We start from the raw sequence: 19,005 nt of genomic DNA on the forward strand, positions 1-19,005 counted from the left end.
AAATAACCACTGCAGCTGTGATCCAGACACCACTGTAGGCAAGTAAGCTACATACTTATATTGTTAAACACTCAAAAATTTTCAATGTGAGCAAGAACAGCCCTTTTCAGGTTATCTATTGCTACATAGCTAATCACTCCCAAAACTTAGTGGTTTAAAACAAATAATAACTTGCTCATATCTCAGGGTTTTTGTGGATCCAGAACTAGGAAGAGGTTCTTGGCTTGGTGGCTCCAGCTCACAATCTTTCACGTGATGGCATTTCAATGGTGGCTGAAACCAGGTATGGTGGGCAGAAGGGAGCAATGCTACAGCAGGTGCACCTGGTGGGGCATCTCTGTATCTTGATGTAGTCTCAGGGCCTCTCCACATGAGCTTGTTTGGGCTTCCTCACAACATGGTAGCCTCAGGGTAGTCAAAGTGCTTACACGGTGGCCAAAGCCCTCCGAAAGCAAGTGCAGAACATCTCCCTTACCCAGAGAGGATAACTTCCAAGACCCCTAGTGGATGCCTGAAACTGTGGATAGTACTGAATTCTATGTCTACTGTTTTTTCCTATACATACATACCTATGATAATGTTTAATTCATAAGTTAGGCATGGTAAACGATTAACAACAATAACTAATAATAGAATAGAACAATTATAATGATCTACTGTAATAAAAGTTACGGTAAATCTTAGCAACCTCAGTATTTGATTTGTTTTTCTTTATTAAGTCAAGAACTTTCTACCTTTTCACTTAAAGAAAGCACTTTACAGATTCTCTTTGGCATATCTGAATCACTGGCATCACTACTCTTGTGCTTTGGGGAGATTATTAAGTAAAATAAGGGTTACTTGAACATAGGCACTGCAATACCATGACAGGAGATCTAATAACAGAGAAGGCTACCAAGTAGCTAATGGGCAGGTAGCATATCCAGATGGAGTTAACTTGTGTATGAATGTATGAATGAATGAAGTTGTTCATCCCTAAAAATAAGAAATTTTAAAAAGTAATGCATTAATTCTCTATTTTGTTAACAAATTGTCACAACCTTAGCAGCTTTCAACAACATACATTTGTTGTCTAAGTTTCCATGAGCCACGAGTCCAGGCTGGATCCTCTGTTCAGATCTCACCTCATAGGCCAAAATCAAGGTGTTAGCCAGGGCTGTGATGATGAGCTTTCCTCTCAGTGATTGGCACAATTCATTCCTTTCAGCTTTAGAATGCATAATAAGCTGCTTCTTCAGGGCCAGCAGAAGAGAGAGCCTCTGCTGCTTCCTATCTCTCACACTTTAATGGTCTCTGACCTCTTTCCAAGACTTACCTGATGAGGTCAGACCTAGGGAGGAAAATCTCCCTTTTGTTCAACTTAAAGTCAACCGACTAGGAAGTTTAATTACTTCTGCAAAATTTCTTTACCTTTGCATATAACTCATCACATTCCATCACCTTTGTCATATTCTATTGCTAGAAGCAAATTATAAGTCCCACCCACACTTAAGAGGTTAAATGGAGAGGTCTGGATCATTGGGGTCTTCCTAGAATTCTTCCTACTACAAGTCACAACATTGAAACTGGAGTTTAAAAATGTCCTCCAAACTGCAAAATAATTTTAAGAAAACTGTAGTTGACTGAGAGTTTCTTTCACATGTGAATTCTAGCAATACATCTCTTATTTCATCACATTTTACGCACCAATGTCTAAAAGAACTGGTGGTACCTAACTCCTGTTTTTCTATTATATATTACTTTTTAAAAAAAACCTAATATATAAGATTGCATTATTTTCTGGATACATTAGTAAATAACTTTAAGAATCAAAATAAGATGTGTGGAATTGTCCCCTATTTTTAAGGAGGTTCAGAAAAACAAGAGGGACAGAGTAACATTAAGGGAGATAAAAGATCTCTGTGAAAGGAGAAGATAAGACGGTGAATAAAACTTAGCTCAAATGTCACTCATTATGTCAGCACAAGTACGTTCTAAGGAGAAAATTCTGATTGATTTCCACATACTCACTCTGATTGTGTAGAATCAGCCACAGCCATACATGTGCCATCTCTTCCACTTCGCCCATCGGCTCGCCTGCAAATGACCAAGAAAATATAAATCAGGGGGCGGAAATGACTAAAGTCTGGATTTAAATGTTTCTATTTTTACCAGACCCCAGGCTCCACATGTCTATTGACTGTTTCATTGGTACCTGAAGCAGCATCGGCTGCCAACCTTGTTGCCAATGTTAACCTCTTATTTTTTCATAGAAAGCAGTTTTCTGGCACTTCCCAACTAGAGAAAGAACTTGTCCAGTTTATTCTTGAGTCTTTCATTAAAAAGCAATAAACATTCATGTTTTTTCCAGTTTAAATGGATTCTGTTTTGAGACAAAGAATTCTCTCAATAAAATTTTCTTTCAACTTGTACAAAATTTATATAAAAATGTTTACATATATACAATAATATATACAAAACTTACATAGCCCAATTAAGTAAGCTCAGTATGAAGAAGAGTGAAAGCTGGTACTCAAAAGCTGGTATTCACAAACTCACCGATCTGTTAAAATTGGTAGGTAGGTAGGAAACAAAAATGTATATATGTATATATATTTCATCCATTCATTATTTATCTGATATTAACATTTACTGAGTACCTTTATAAGCTAAACATAGTAATGAATGGAACATTGAACTCAACTTTTTAAAGCCTGACATATATACTTCAATGTAATTTTAAAATAGAACTCATCTTTTTTTATTAAAGTGCAGCAACTTAACTTTATATCCTGGTGAAGACTGCATAATTGATTTTAAGAAATTGGAGCTAATTTGAAAGAATTGTGTGATGCTATTTGTGGTAGGTTTCATTAACTTCTTTGTTAGTGATAGTGAAAATCCCTCAAGGATTTTATATATTTGCTCAGAATGCTAGAAGGCATAAACAGCACATTATACTGAAAGATAGGTGCTTTGACCATTGTGCATAAGGGCTTGATAAATATTTTGAAATTCGTAGAGTTTCATAATTTGCAAGTAACCTTAGTGTTTATTTAGTTTAATTTTCATTTTGTCCTGTGGAAATTTTAGAGATATGAAGATATTTTATGCAAGGAAAATAACTTGTTTCAACCAGTTACTATAAATGATTACTTCCCCATTAGGGCAATCACCCAAATATTTTATTTGTGGAAAAAGTACGCCTTCATACACTTTACACAATGGTGGTTTCTGAGTCAGAATCTAAGGTAATTCATCTCTAAGTCTCCTTTCTTTGTGTAGGAAAATGGAGTCATTGATCTTTAGACTTTGTTTATCTCACAGTAGATGGTTTTTGTAGGATACCTGCAAGATATTTTTCCAGTAGGTAATTCTCTAATTTCAGCCTGAAACCAACTCACTACTTTTAAAACTCCTTCCTCACTATTATCAAGAGTAGAACAAAGGTTTATTATTCTCAATTGTTCCTTCCCTTTTAAAACAAACTGGAGCTTTCATAATTATCTAAAATAAGAAATCCTCTTTTTAATTAATTCATACACACGTGTTGAGTGTGTAAACATAATGACTTTGTGCTTGCCCTTTATAGTAATAAGCAGAATTTTATTTCTTTTAAATTCCTTAACTATATTATAAGACTGCTATCAATAATAAAACACAGTTCATAGAAAAAATGAGTCATGCAATTTGCTTGCTCTTTCCCTTATTTCTTCATTCATTAATTCATTCATTCAATATAACTTATTGGGTAGAGAAAAGAAGAGCCAAAATCAATGATTTCTAGCAAGAAAGTTGGCTGTTGAAAGGCATATGTTGATGGGAGAGTAAAGGGATTCTGAAATGATCTGGAGAGTCTTTTGAAAACATTCATGCCAACCACCCCCACTCCATCTCAGTTACATCAGAACTCAGAGGAGGTCACATCTAAGCAACATTTTAAGTGATGAGTACACTACAACGAGGTAGGGCTTGGTGTGTTTAAGAGAGCAGAGCTCATTCCAAGCCTAAGGAAGCGCATGGGTTAAGTTAAGGGCAAGGCCAGTATGCTGAGACAGAGGATGCAGGAGAAGGGGAAGGGGGATCAAGGGAAAAAGGATTAGTTCAACTTGCGGACGTAGAATTTGAAATACCAGTGGGATGACATGGAGGCAGAGATAGCATAGCAAGCAGTTTTAAGTAGGATTCCATCGGAAGGAAAAGAGAGTCACTGGACATAGACACATAGCAGTTTTCATTTTGCAAATAGCAGTTTAAGACATGGGAGCAAATGAGATCTCTGAAGGGGAGAAAAGAAGGAAGCACCATGATGAAACTTCAGGAAAATCTAGCATTTGCAAGATGTTTAGAGAATGGATAAGCAAAAAAAGAAAAAATCTTTTTTAAAAATTGGAAAAAACAGTCAGAAATCCAAGGGGAATAGAGATTTTAAGAGAGCAGAAAGGAGAAGACAGTTTAAAAAGTGTGGTCAAATGCAGAAGAGCAGGCCCATAAAATAAGCAACAGAAATTGTCAATGAATGTAATAATGAGAAAGCACACTAATAACATTTTCTTGTGCATTTTTAATGAAATTATTGGGATATAAGTGATTCCTATTGGGGATAAGAATGGGATAAATGGTGAAGAAGTGAACAAAGGAAGTCTAGAGAATTGTTTTGTCAATTTGTCTAAAGATGAAGAGGGAAATTATGGGATAGAGTGTGAAGGGAGATGAGTCTTCCAGGAAGTACTGTGGTCATTTATTCGTAACGAGATTCTGCTGTAGCAAACACGTCTGGAGGAAAAGAAACAGGTAGATTGAGAGAAGCTGAAGAGGACGGAGAAAATCTTGAGCCTTGATCAAGTCAGACCCCAGAGGTGATGGAAATTTGCGGCCATCTTTCCTCTGTCACAGCTGTGCTCCTCCCTTTGGTTCTTGTTACTAAATGTGATGCCTTAAATTGCCGCAGTCATCTTCCTACCAGCCTGAAGATGCAGTCAACACTGAAGATGAAATGAAATGATGGGATCTTGCAGACATTATTGAACTGGCGAATCAACTAATGGTGAAGTTGGCCTTACATGTGACTACCCGGTATGTGAGAATTTTTTCAAGCAGTTTTGTTCTAGAGTCTTCCTTCTCAGAGCTCAGCACATGCTAAAGGTCCTAGGTGAGAAGGAATGATCGTTTGCACTGAATTTTGATAGTTATGAAGTCCAGGAATACTATAAAAAATTGAAATCTCATCTATAACTCTGGCACAAAGTGAAAGGGATAGAAAAGATTTTGAAAAGGAAATATAGCCAGGGCTTTCTAGTTGTGATCTAGAAAACAGTATCTTGGTAGTGCTGGGGAAGGCGTTTTCGCCCATTGCTTCCATGAATCTAGATTTATCCAAACATTTTTTAACCACTTTGATGATGTTGCTTCAAGATCCAGGATAATGGTAACAATAATGAAGATAAATAACTGTAATCAATTATTTTGGCATTATCAATATATTGACTTAAATTAATTGATATATCATTTCAATCAATCTTCAAGGCAGACATTATGATTCTTCTTATGCTTACAGTGATATATAGGCTTAGAAAAGTAAAATAACTTATCCATAAATGCATAGTTAAAAATAAGGCAGTACTATATTAAGTTCATTTAAAATTCCTGAATGCCTTTTCACTGAAAAATTCCACAAGTGGTAGTCTATCCTAAAAAATAATCCTAAATACCTCCAAATTTTTATTGCAACATAATTATGTCAGATAAATTTTTGAAATTAAAGCTAAATGTACAATAATGCAGGAACAGTCAAGTCAATTTATGGTAAAATTTTCATGGGACCATATAATTCACTGAAAGTAATAATTATAAAATTTGTGTAACATGAAAATATATCTCTCTAATTTGGAGTTGAAAAGAATACAAAATCATATATACAGAATTATCAGCACAACCTGACTCTATCATCCTCTATACACTTATATTCTATATGTCTATCAATCTATCAGTTTTTCTACTCATCCATTTACTCATCTATTTGACTAAATCTAGGGTGTATAGAAAATAGAAGCAGCATGAGAAAATATTAGCTGTCGTTGTTTGATGGTGGGAGATGTGTGATTCTTTTTTCTTTCTTCATACATGTCTGTATTTTCAAAAACTGTATTATTTTATGATAGTAAAAAACACGACAAATAAGCTGTTGCCAATGATAAATAAGCTCGTTTCCCCTCTGAAAATAGTCATAAAGCTTCTTTACTTCAAACTTAAAAAATGTGGGAAAAAAGTCAAATTGTCATTGTTACAAAAAAAAATAAAACATCGGAATACTTAAACAAATGTTTTTTCTTGGTATTTATTTTTAATATCGACAAATTCTACCAAAACTTGATTTCAAATGAACTCTGATGAAGACCCACACTCAAATTGACTAGGAATAAACATTTTTCATTTACAATGTCAATTCTGAACTCATTCACAATTTTATTCCGGCCTATATATGACATAAAATGAAATCTATTTAGTTCTAAGAGAATTTTCTTTATATTCTAAAACGTTCCCTAATGGACTGCTTTGAGGGATGCTATCAAAACATCCCATTTCTACTCACATCCACACTCAGGTAAAAACCTTAATTTTATTGCACAAATGAAAAATAACTTCTTACCCCATCTCACAGGCCACCTTGATATCTTTCCGGGCTTGGGTTGAATCGGAGAGAACAAATCTTGAGGCAAGGAGCAACAGAGCTGAGGCAGAAGCGGGGCATTAGTGAAAGCTACTTTCTTCCAAAACCCAAGACTGTGGCTCTTGCCTTTTTTTCATACTGAGCATAGACCTTCGTGAGTAACCTTTCCCCCCAATCCCCGCAGCATCTGTGTGTGGCTAATCATGGCTTATTTTCCATCAGCACCAGCTCGTTATAAACCTGAACGTGACCTTCCACACTGGGCAATATTCGCTAAATTCATGGCTAATGTTGATCTCTTTTTTCTTTTTTTGATCTCACAGTACCTACTGAAACAACACTATGGAAAGATCCTTTTAGCTAATTTCTAGAGATGAGGAATCTGAAGATCAGAGAAATTAAGTGATTTCTCCAATTCCAAACAAAACATTTAAATATTTTCATTTATTTTTATTTTTATTTTTTTAAAGATTGGCACCTGACCTAACAACTGTTGCCAATCTTCTTCTTCTTCTTCTTCTTTTTTTTTTTTTTCTGCTTTATCTTCCCAAACCGCCCCCCCGTACATAGTTGTATACGTTAGTTGCAGGTCCTTCTAGTTGTGGGATGCCGGACGCCGCCTCAACGTAGCCTGACGAGCGGTGCCATGTCCATGTCCGCGCCCAGGATCCCAACCCTGGGCCGCCACAGAGGAGCGCGAGAACTTAACCACTCGGCCACGGAGCCGGCCCCTCATTTATTAATAATCCATCTAAAACATGATAATGTGTGTAAAATTGTACAGTAAACAAGCAATTAAGACACAGTCGTACAACCGAGGTCGCGGTTGAGCAGGGCTTTGCTCCTGCTCTGGAGACTTAAACCTAATTCAAACTCTCAATTTGATATTTGGAGCCTCCCTGTGATTTCTGCTAATTATCAAAACTTCTCATGATTTCTTCGGCTTCAATAAGTGTTAATCTGCAACAGCCAGTGCTGACTCAAATTCAGAACCGCTTTGGGTTACCCCAAAAGAGGTCAGTGATCCGAAAGCAATAGTGAACCTTGCAAATTCTACTGAAGATTTCACAGGAGAGGTGTTTTCTATCCCATAGCTCACATAAAATTGCTGTGAGACAGTATACTTGTCCCAAAAGTAGCTCTTAGGTTGGCCCATTACCAGCAGTGTGCCAGTAAACGTCTAGCAACTGGGTCTCTGGTGGGGGAAAAGGCCTTCTTTGTAGCATAAATATCCCACTGTGGCCATTTTCAAGCTATCAGTGCGACACCAGTGAACTCAGAGTTGAAATTGAGAAAACATGTGGATGATTGGCTCTTGCAAGCCAGTGCGGGCAGGCTGCAGCACACACTGCTCATTACCAAAGGTTTTTCTCACTAGGCTTCTCCAGTGTCATCCTAGCCTCTCTAATTCACTTGCTTTGCACTAAATCATCATCACCAGCCATGTCCCTTGGGAATTTCAAGGTCTTTTTCCTCTTGAATACAGAGCCTCTCAGCTTTTTCACACTCTATGACACTTTTAAAACATATCCACAAATTCTTTGATCCACCTCCCATGGATCGATGAGATTTATACCCTCCCCTTGAAACTGGACCAACTTTAGTAACTGTCTTTTAACCAATAGAATGCAACAGAAATCATACTTTATAACTTCCAAAACTGCTTAAAAATAGGCCATATGGCTTGCACCTTGGATTTCCTTGGGTCACTACTTCTAGGGTATGCCAAGTACTATAAGATGTTCTAGTACCCTCAGACTGTCACGCTACAAAGGCATCCCAGCTGAGCTCCCTGCCAACAGCCAGCATTAACTGCCAGCCACGTGAACAACCCACCTTGGATGTCCAGTCTAGTTTGCATGATTGCAATCCCAGCTGATGTCTGACTGTACCCACAAGAGAAACTCCAGCTCTGCCCAGCCAAGCCCTTCCTCGCTTCCTGGCCCACAAAATCATAGGCAAAATAAAATGTTTTTTTAAGCTAGTGCATTTTGGCCTTTTATCTTATTTCTCCAAACTCATAGCAATTGGAGTTATTGAGCACAAGCATTTCTTTTCCTATATAATTGTAAAGTATCTTATTATTGATCATAATTTACAGTTGTATAGATATGGGTAATATAATATTCCTTCCTGAGAAGATATAGAATAAAGATCAAGTTTAAAGTGTGGTAGGGAAAGAGTTGGCTTCACAGAAGAACAGGTTCTAATTCTGGTGCCGTTTCACAGTGCAGCCTTAAATAATAAAGTATTTGACAAGTCTAGATCATTTGTTCATTATTTCTCACCCGAGATTTGTGCTCGAGTAAATCACTTACCTTATCTAAATATTTCCTAGGAGTGAGGGAGAGGACGATGGAAAAATGACGGAAAAACTCTAGCATTATGTGGCAGGGAATGAATGTGGATGACAATAAAAATTTATCTTTTTTGTGGCTGAAGAACCCTAGACCAACTAATGCAAAAAGTCTCTTGCAGTTTGAAAATTCACTGGTACACTCTCTTCTTCATAAGTTTTCTGGTACTAAGCTTCTTGAACTTTGCTCTCCTGAATTCCATCCAAAGTCTTTTAAAAGGTTAGGATTGGCATTTGTTCCACCTTAATTCAGAGAGGGTTCCTTTGTTCTAGCTGTGGGATCAGTCTCAGGCTGTAAAATTCCCAGATAAATGGAGACAGAAAAGTTTCCTGTGTTAGTCAGGGAGAACTGAGTTACACACGGAATGCCATCGACAACAGGCAAGGCTCCCAGCTTGACTGCCCACAATCCTTTATCAAAAATGGCATGAATTTAAACTGGAATCAGGCCAGGTCCTACTGTTACCACTTTAACCAAAGACTATAACCCAGTGTGTGAAGTGAAGGAGTCACATATTTCTCTGCTAACACTGCCTGCAGGATGCTCATGATAAGTGGCAGAAGCTCGATTTCCATAAAATGACAATGCCAAATTAATTCTAATTATCCTGATCATTGAACATTTAAATGAAAATGAAGACATTAAAGGTAACTAATTACTAGGAAGGCCATTTCTGAGGATGAATTATGAGAGATTTTAAACAAAGACGTTGTAAAACAATGGGTTTCAACTGCCCAAATCTTGTCAGTTTGTTTATTTGTACTGATCACATTGAATTTACACACCAGAAAATTGGGAATTATTTGGTTGTTAAAAGAATGTGGGAAAGGCTCTGTGGAGAAGTGCATCCTCGTTTATGTTCCCTAAAATAAAAAGTCGCAGTTAGTTATTTCTAAACTAGTAACTTTATAAATTTTTGATGTAAATATAAATTAGAAACAAAGGGCATGAAAAAGTATGAGAATTATGTAGAAAAATTATTTGTGAATAATTATTGACTTCATGAATTTACTTTCACTGAACGATGAAGCAGCAATAATCCTAGAATTATTATCATTTAAAGAGATGACAAGGAAAGATGAAGGAAGGATGACCTTATCAGATGACTTTATAGTTATTAAATGAGATAGAAAAATATGCGTTTATTTATGAGACAATTCAAAGTGGATTATATATTTCCTTCCCTTTTTAGTCTAGAAGGATAATTTTCTTGTTTGCTTTTCCCCAACTTGTTCTTCAGAGGTAATTCTAGAAGAATATTCTCATCTTCTAGAAAAGGAACTATGGCTTGACTAGGCAAAAGCTGTTTTATTAAGCAGTTGGGCAGTAATGTAAAATGGTGTACTTCCGAAAACTCGGTTTGCTTCAGGTCAAACATATTTCCTACCTGCGACCGAATAGACTTCACCTTGTAAAGATTCAGGTCCACATAGAAACTTGTTTGTGAAAAACTAAAACAAAGCAGCAAAAGCAATTCTCCTTTATTGTCAGATGTGTCAGCATTGCATTGCCAAATTTAAATTGGACAAAAAGTCAAATATTGGAAATAGTAATAGGCAATATGTTTATTTTCAATTACCTGTGTGCTAAATTGCTTCAGAACCCCTTGCATTAAAGTTAATAAATAAATTCTTTATTTTCTTAAAACTGACAGGAGAGAGATGCTGCACTTTCACTAAGTTCTATGTCAAATTTAGTATTGACATTACAGATTTAACCATATACTAGCAAATGCATTTTTATACCTAGACTTTATAGTTTTGATACCACTCCCTGCTATGACTCTTGCCTTCTTTCCTGCTTCCTTATGAAACTGAGCCCGATTAAATTAAATTAAGCTTTAGTTAGGGAGCCACTCAGGACCTTAAAATATTGTTTATGAATCACTCAATGTGATTACCTCTTCCTGAGTCACTCCATTTTGCACTCGTCTGTTTAGATATCAGTACCCCTTATTATGAGCTGAAACAAATAAAAATGACATTTATGCAGATCAAAAACTGTAGAATATCAGTAATATCATATGGTTGAACCACGAACATGAAGGAAGAGGCTGTTTATACCTTGTCCACTACTATGTTTTGACGGTATATTAGTTATCTACTACTGCATACAAAATACCCAATAATCACTTGCTTAATAAACAGAGTCTCAAGTCATTGTCCTAATCCTGTTTATTTTTTATGTTCCTCTTGCATATAGTCACTTGATTCTTTAATTTGCTTTTCAATCAGTCAACAAACATAATCTGTTCAACAGGCATTATCAATGAATCAGAGAAGAAATATATTATATTGGAAGAGTATGGCATGAAGGAATCTTAGTATAAATAGAATATCTTAGACCACAAAAGTGAAGTGAGCTAAGAATTCAGTTAAATCATGAGCAATTAGAGCAGAGTATCCAACTGAAGCTAAAGTGGGGACTTTCACCACCCCAATGATATGACAACTACATGCAAATGAGGTGGATAGCGATTTGAGACAGATCTACACAGAGTTAGTTAGCTCCACCTTCAAAGATCAGCAAAGAATTTAGGAGAAGTTGTGCTGTGGACAAAGGCATGAGCGTGAGCCATTGTGTTTGGATGGTGCTGAGCTTTTGTTTCTCCCTCTGAATCTGATCAAGTCAGTGTAGGTAATATTTAATCATGTGACTGCATTTTCAAATTGTCTCTCCAGTTGCACATGTTGAAATCACTAACTGGAAGGAACCAGGGACTAGGAAAAGGCAGACTCTCACTCTCATGGTGCCTTGAAGAGGCCTGAGTCTAGACCTGCCGGGATCTTTGTCCTTAACTCTACTACTGTAGCTGGGAGAGTGGGGCCTGACCAAGGGGAGATGTGGAACAGTCAGAACATAGTTGTATTCAGTACCAGGCAGTATGTTAGGCACTGAAGATACGGCATTAAAGAAGCCCGGCGCAAATGAGCCAAGCTAAACTACAGAAAAGGAAAAAGGATTCCAGGGAGAGAGCTGGAAGTGGAGGTTGGTTTACTTAAATAAAACTCCCTACAGTAATTAACATGCCTTCCTTGCAAAAAGAGACTGATAGAAATTAGAGTACTAATGATGAATTTTAATCACAAGTTTCTGAAGGTGCCTGCCATGCCAGGAACATAATTTTAAGTGTTTAGACATTAGCTATAAGGGAAAATATCCAAAACCTAGGCGGAGGATTTAAAAAAGTATAGCTACTTAGTGGTGGAAATTAGATTTGAATCCATGTTTTCAACCAACTTTCTCTATTTCTTCTTTATAAGCACAGATGCAGGCTCTGGAGTCAGACAGACTTGTGTTCAAACTTATTTTTCCCTTCACTAGTTATGTGACCTTGTGCACATTACTTAAATTTTTTGTATTTCAGTTTCCTCAGCTCTAAAAAGGAATAATAATTACAATTACCTCACAGGATTGCTATGAGAAATAAATCAGAAAAACCTCAATAAATTACTTAACACAGGACCCAGTTTATAGTTAGTGCTCAAAGAATGTGTCACTGTTTTAATTTCTATGAAGTAGGAATGGCAACCAATTGAGGCCCAACTGAGCTAGAAGGTAGCAGTATATTTCATTAAGTATTGTCTATAATGAATGTTGATGTTTTTCTGGCCCCAGCAGTAATCTTCTCAGGGCAAGAGAAAACCTGTATACTGCTTGGGGTAAGCACCATCTTCCTGCTTACGTCAGGCTGACTACAGCCCAGCCTCAGGAGATGGAGGCAGCTGTGAACTTCAAGACTCTAGAGGACATCATTCTCATAGACTTGGAGACATGATCTAGTCTGAGAATCATCACGTCGCATGTCTCTGGCCACCACGATTGGTTCTGAGGGGGGCACCTTCACAAAGTAGGCTTATCAGGGACTCTATGACTGCATTCTGGGGTTTTAGTTAGGGACACTGGGAAAGCAGCACTCCTCATAGGTAGGTGCTGGAGCCTAAAAATAGAGCTCACACAGGTGAAAATTAACAAATAAATGTAAAAGGAGATCAACCATATTCTGGTGATGATCTTGAGCCCTTAAATTAGCCCCACTTGAAGATCTACTCCTGAACTTTTAGTTATACAAGCCAATAAAGTATTGTGTTTTGCTTGGGCAAAGTTGAGTTGGGTTTTCTCTCACTTGTAACAGAGAGCATCCTAAGTGACTCACAGTCATTGACACACTCCATAATTGCTATTGATCAAGGCTTCTAAAAAGTTAGAAGCTCACATCTCTTGGCCTCAACTAATTTATCATGTGCATGTGGTCCCTAAGTGACTTGCACACCCAGCACACATTGCTATTACTCACCGGTTGGTTTCTCCTGATTTTATTTTATTTTATTTTAAGTGGAATAATAGTGGATTAAAATAGTGGAATAATAGACACAGAAGGATTCTCGTGAGATTTTAAATGGAACTACTATTGTAATTATCTTTTTCAAGAATTCTAGGCTTTGGGTTATATCCCCTCATTCTTTCTATTTTAGAAACTAAAATGGCCATTTACATATGTATATATTTTTTTCTTGTTACCTGATAACATACAAAGGCTAGAAAGCAATGGGAAGATACATTAACTTGAGTAAGTAAATACCAGCTTCTTGTCCGTAAAGCACCTTGGGGCTTCAGTGATAGGCACTAAGTAAATGTAAAAGTGATCTGGAATGAAAATAGCTTAGAGCTCTCTCAAAGAGCAAAGCTATTAACCCTAGGGTTCTGGTCAAATTTTAGCTCAGGCAAGTTTGCCATGCAGATTTAAATCAGTGCCATTTCACTTGAAAGCAGCATGACTCAGAGAGAGCACATCCTCTCATGCAGTGCTCCTGTGCCTTGTTGCTGGTTGACAATTAACATGCTCCTTCGTACCAAAGGCAGAGGTACAAGTGCACTCCTCAACACGCAGTACAAAACAGAGATGCAGACTCTACCTAAGGGGCTTGTTGTATTGGTGCCTGTGAACTTGAGCTCTAGAAATGAGTCAACTGATGCCTAAAGCCCACAGGCTACTTCTGTGTTGGGAGTATGGGAATCAGGTTCTGTGGTTTTGGATTACCTTCATTTCTCTTCTGTCCTTAATAGTTCATATGACAAATAAACGATGTCAGGAATGAGTTGGATTTAATAACAGGCATACGAGATAGTGTTAGGAGATTAAATAACTGGCTTATACGTAAACATTTATAACTAATTACACTCCATTTCTTCTACATGTATTGAAAAAAGAGAGAGAGATTTGGAATGAACTATTCATTCCAAAAGGGATACTGATGGGAGGTGCTGCAGGAGCCGGAAAAAAAGGGAGAATGAGTGAGTGCTCAAACACAGATTGAAAACGCGGAAAATCTAAATACATTCAACAAATGAAGACGGACTAATTCAGAGAGGGTGAGAATTATAACACGAGAGACAGCTGCTGAGTCTCGTTATAAAATTATTCCTATGACTTAAGAGAAGTTGTGGCAGAAGGATAAGGTAAACTCTAGATAGAACGTGGTTATTCAAGAACTGAATGACTGGCCATTTGGATAAAAAAGGAGGATAAAGTTGAATGATTTCAGGAAGCCTTCCAGGAAGCGGAGAAATGCAGGCGAAAAGAGAAATGACAGCATACACTTAAACTAAGCGCTCGTCAGTCTAAAATAGCAGCATAGCATGTTCTGACATATGGGATACGTTCCCAAAATATGGGTCCTAGGTGGTCTGAAGGACAACTCACTTTCAAGGGTCAATATGGAGACTTTTCCGTTTTTCAGCAGCCATAGACCTTCCTGAGGGTTTCCAGAATAATGGCTAACAACTCCCTCATCCTCTTATGTTGGTGGCTATATCGATAACATCCATGACAGGAGATTTTTTCTCTCTACATAATATCAAAACCATTTATTTAGTTTTAAACTACTACTCAACATGGCAGATTTGTCTATTTTGAGTGAACAGCTTTAATAAAACCTTTTAGTAGATTTCCAAATATGCAGAAATTTTTTGCCTAAACAAACATTTTTGGGGAGACAATTATTTAACAATAATTATAGCGACAGTTAAGTCAAACTGGAAAAACATGTTCTTGTTAGCAATTTGGAATATACACACAGGAATTATATGGTATATTTGATAAAGAACAAAAATATATACAACAATATCGATAATATCACTGTAAGTGATGAAAAGCAGAAGAATTCTTCCCTTATTTTCTGAAGCCAAGGGCTCAGATTTCCAAAATAAAAGAAAATATGCTATTTTGTGTCTATTTTTAAAATAGTAAAGTACATTTTCTAAAATCAACCTAAAGAAAACGTAATTTTTCTTCCCAAAATATTCAAACTGAGAGTACTGCCACTTTGAAGAGTATATTTTAAACTGCTTTTTAAATTTTATGAAGTTAGGAAACAGAAAAAAAACTAGGGGTGGGGTTTGTACACTTCACCGAGAAATTTAGAGTGAGGAAATAAAACAAAAGAGCATCATGCAAGACAGGACCACAGGTTTCTTATCCTGAAGTGGGTCACTCAGCTTTATTGTGTTCCGTAGCGCAAACCATAGCTGTTATCCCTGCTCCTCATTTGCAGACATATACCTCTCATCCCAAGGAGGAGTCAGTAGGAGAATGCAGACCTTGAAGCTGGTCAGCGATGTCACATGGGCCGTGCTGTAGAAGCAAATCACCGTCATGACCTATGCACCAGCTGGTCAGCCAAAAAACTGACCCAACCGCAAAACATAAAATTTTAAAAGAAGAGAAAGAAACTTTTTTCCCATTTTGATTTTTCCTTTTCTACCATTATTGGCTGGAAAGCAACCCATTAACTCACTGTTAACCCAGAAGGGCTGACTTAATAGACCGTAACATGCTCCCAGGTAAATAGGGCAAGGTTTTGTGTATTGTATTTTTGCATAGCCTGAGGGGTCTCAGAGATGGTAGGGGAGCCATATTTTTTAATTTTTACTTTAAAATCCTTTGTTCATGCTATCCAAATGCAATAGCCCAAGATTTAAAGTTAATGAGCAGGTCTGTAATCTTTCAGGGCGATCTTAACAGCCTACTTCCGCATAGCCCTGAAGAGACCAAAAGAAGGCCAGACTAAAATTGTTTTCCTCCTGCAGCCTGGTTGATGACTTAAACTCACAAAGAAATAATTTTTTCTTAAAGAACAAATAAAAGCTTTGTGTTCACTCTTGCTTCACATTTGAATATGACTCTTAGACTGTTGCTCTAAATGAAATTTGTCATGCATCCTTACACAGATGGATGTGGAGTTTCTGTTGTGGAAAAGTATTCATCCGGTGTTAGCATAGGTCATGCTGGTATTTAGAAGGAGCCAAAGGTTCTGACTCTTGAGAGACATAAGAGATGGCTTGTGCCAGCTCTACGGCATAGGGAAAGAGGAGAAACCAGGTTTAACTCTCATAACTGTGCATAAACCCTTCCAAGAAACATCAGCCTCTTCCTCTGTCCCCTAGCACGTGAACTCATTAAAAACTCACTTGCCACACAGACCATAAAAACCACCTCTAATTGTAGCCCATGCCCATATCACATCTCAGAAAGGGAAGGCCTGGAGCTCCTCCATGGAATGACCCAGAGTCATTTGTCCAAACTTGGACCTGGTGATACAAACCAGGAATCCTTGCCCACTCTACAAATGAGGAAGCGAAGGCGAGAGGTGGTTCACTGACAGGCTCTGGCTAACGGGATGCCTTATTTAGAGATCAGCACAGACCTTGCCACCCCTGATTTTCTCCTTTTGGTTTTTGCAAAGAAGCAGACGAATTGTTTTTCTGGCTTCTTAAGTGACTTTTAGTCAACTTCACATGTTGATTACTTTCCTTTAATAAGAAAGGAAATTTAAAAACCCTTAATAAAAAAACAGAAAAGGAAAGCAGGGTCAAAGACATTTAATTAGTCATCAAAATATGTGGCTATTAAATATTACCATTTTAATTTTGGAAAAAATAGTCAAGGTTTTGAGATAGTTTCGATGCCTTAACTTCAAGATCAGATAAGAGACAGTGGCAAAGAAAGAAAGCAACTCAAGACTGTGTCATTTCCAGTCAGTGACCCATATATGCCCGGAGTTAGTGCTCTAAACATGAGGTAGCAATCAGTCCACTCACCGGAGAAAAATGCCCAGAGATTTAAAACTTTGGATAATCATTTGTAGCACTTATGTTTAATAAGTAATTAATATTCATAAAAACATATATATTCCATGATTATAACTTTTTTTATTTCTTGACCTTACGCTTCATTTTCAATAGTGAGAAGCTTTATTTTGACCTTTTACTGAATTAAGTTCTTGAAGGGAACTCATCAACCTTCTCTTAAACACTGTACTTTTCTTTTCTATTCTTTGAAAAGAGTGACTAATTAGTAATGTAAATTGTGAGCTTGAAACCTGAGAGATGTGTTGCCTTTTTCAAGTATTTATCCTCTGAAATGTTCAAAATAACATATTGACAGAGGCGTGTGCTTTAGAGAGCCTTTAACAAAACATCTGTGATATGACTGTTGCCACGGCAACTGATTTATTAAACATTAAAATTAATAACGCTGAAAACCGTTTAGGCTGACATGAAAGAAAGAACTTTATATATGTAATTGAGATATAACAGGAAAATAACAATCTCAGAGCAGAGGGTCCTCCTCCATGTTGCCTTTTGGGACCAGAGAGATCTGTGGAAAAATGTCATGACTAGTCCTTGGGGGCTGAGAGGATAAGAGAATGTGGACTGTGCTAGACCCCTGAGACATTTTAAAAATTTGTGTAGGTTTTTATTTCTTCCCAGATCTTTTCAAGACTGCTATTTTCAGGTTTATGTCAACCAATGGTCACATTATAACTTTCCTGGGCCCTAGGAACTTTTGCCTTCATTGGACCTTACCATCATAAGACTATCAATATTAAAAATCAGTTTTTAGATACATAAAAATTTATTTTTTTCTGTTTTAGGCAAAATTTAACAGATTCCTATGGCCCCTGAAAATGTCATTTTATTCTAATGTAGGAATAAAATTAAAACTTTTTCTTTGACCCTGAAATTTTATCATTTTCCTTTTGATTTTAAAATACAATCCTGCACTGTATAATGACGTTTAGGTCAACAACCAACAACGGACTGCATATACAAAGGTGGTCTCGTAAGATAAGTACCAGATAGCCTAGCTGTGTGGTAGGCTATACCATCTAGGTTTGTGTAAGTACACTCTATGATGTTCGCACAACAGTGAAATTGCCTAACGACACATTTCTCAGAATATATCCCTGTCATTAAGCAATGCATGACTGTAAACGAAGATATTTTCATGGGCCCTAAAAATACAGTGGGCCCCAAGCACTGTGCCTAAAGTCCTGACGGATAAGTCGGCCTCTCTTATTCTCACATGTATACTCTCTACCAACTACACCTGCATGCTTGGCTTCAGTTACTACATGTATACAGATGGCTCACACATATCTGTCTGTAAGTCAGGATCTGCCTGTCCAGAAGTCCAAAACTCTCTAGACATGTCTTAAGTGTCTTGATTATATATCACACTCGATGTGTCTAAAAACTCATCGCATGCATTGTCCCAACAGCTTACATATTTATTAAGATTCTGACCTCAGTTAATAGACCATAACCTCCCACCTCCCAATTTACCATAAAGGACAACACTACATAACCCCATGTTACCTCTGGGTGCTGGGACATAACCCCATGTTACCTCTGGGTGCTGGGACATAATCCCATGTTACCTCTGGGTGCTGGGACTAAGACAGGATTTCATTCTTATTCACATTTCTCTGTGTATCTATGCTTTCTAGTTTATCTTCATTGAGTATTATCCGATAACAATAAAAACATTTTATTGAAACTAACATATCTGAGAAAGGAAAACCAAAAATATTAGTCAACTTCTAGACAAATTATTATGGAATAATATGGAAACTGCTGTCTTATACCAAGACATTATCAGTTCAAGAAGAAACATGTGGAAACCCCCATATTAATCATCCCTTATTCCAATATAAC

This window comes from Equus caballus, chromosome 17 (assembly GCF_041296265.1).
Source record: "Equus caballus isolate H_3958 breed thoroughbred chromosome 17, TB-T2T, whole genome shotgun sequence".
In the NCBI taxonomy this organism is placed as follows: Eukaryota; Metazoa; Chordata; class Mammalia; order Perissodactyla; family Equidae; genus Equus; species Equus caballus.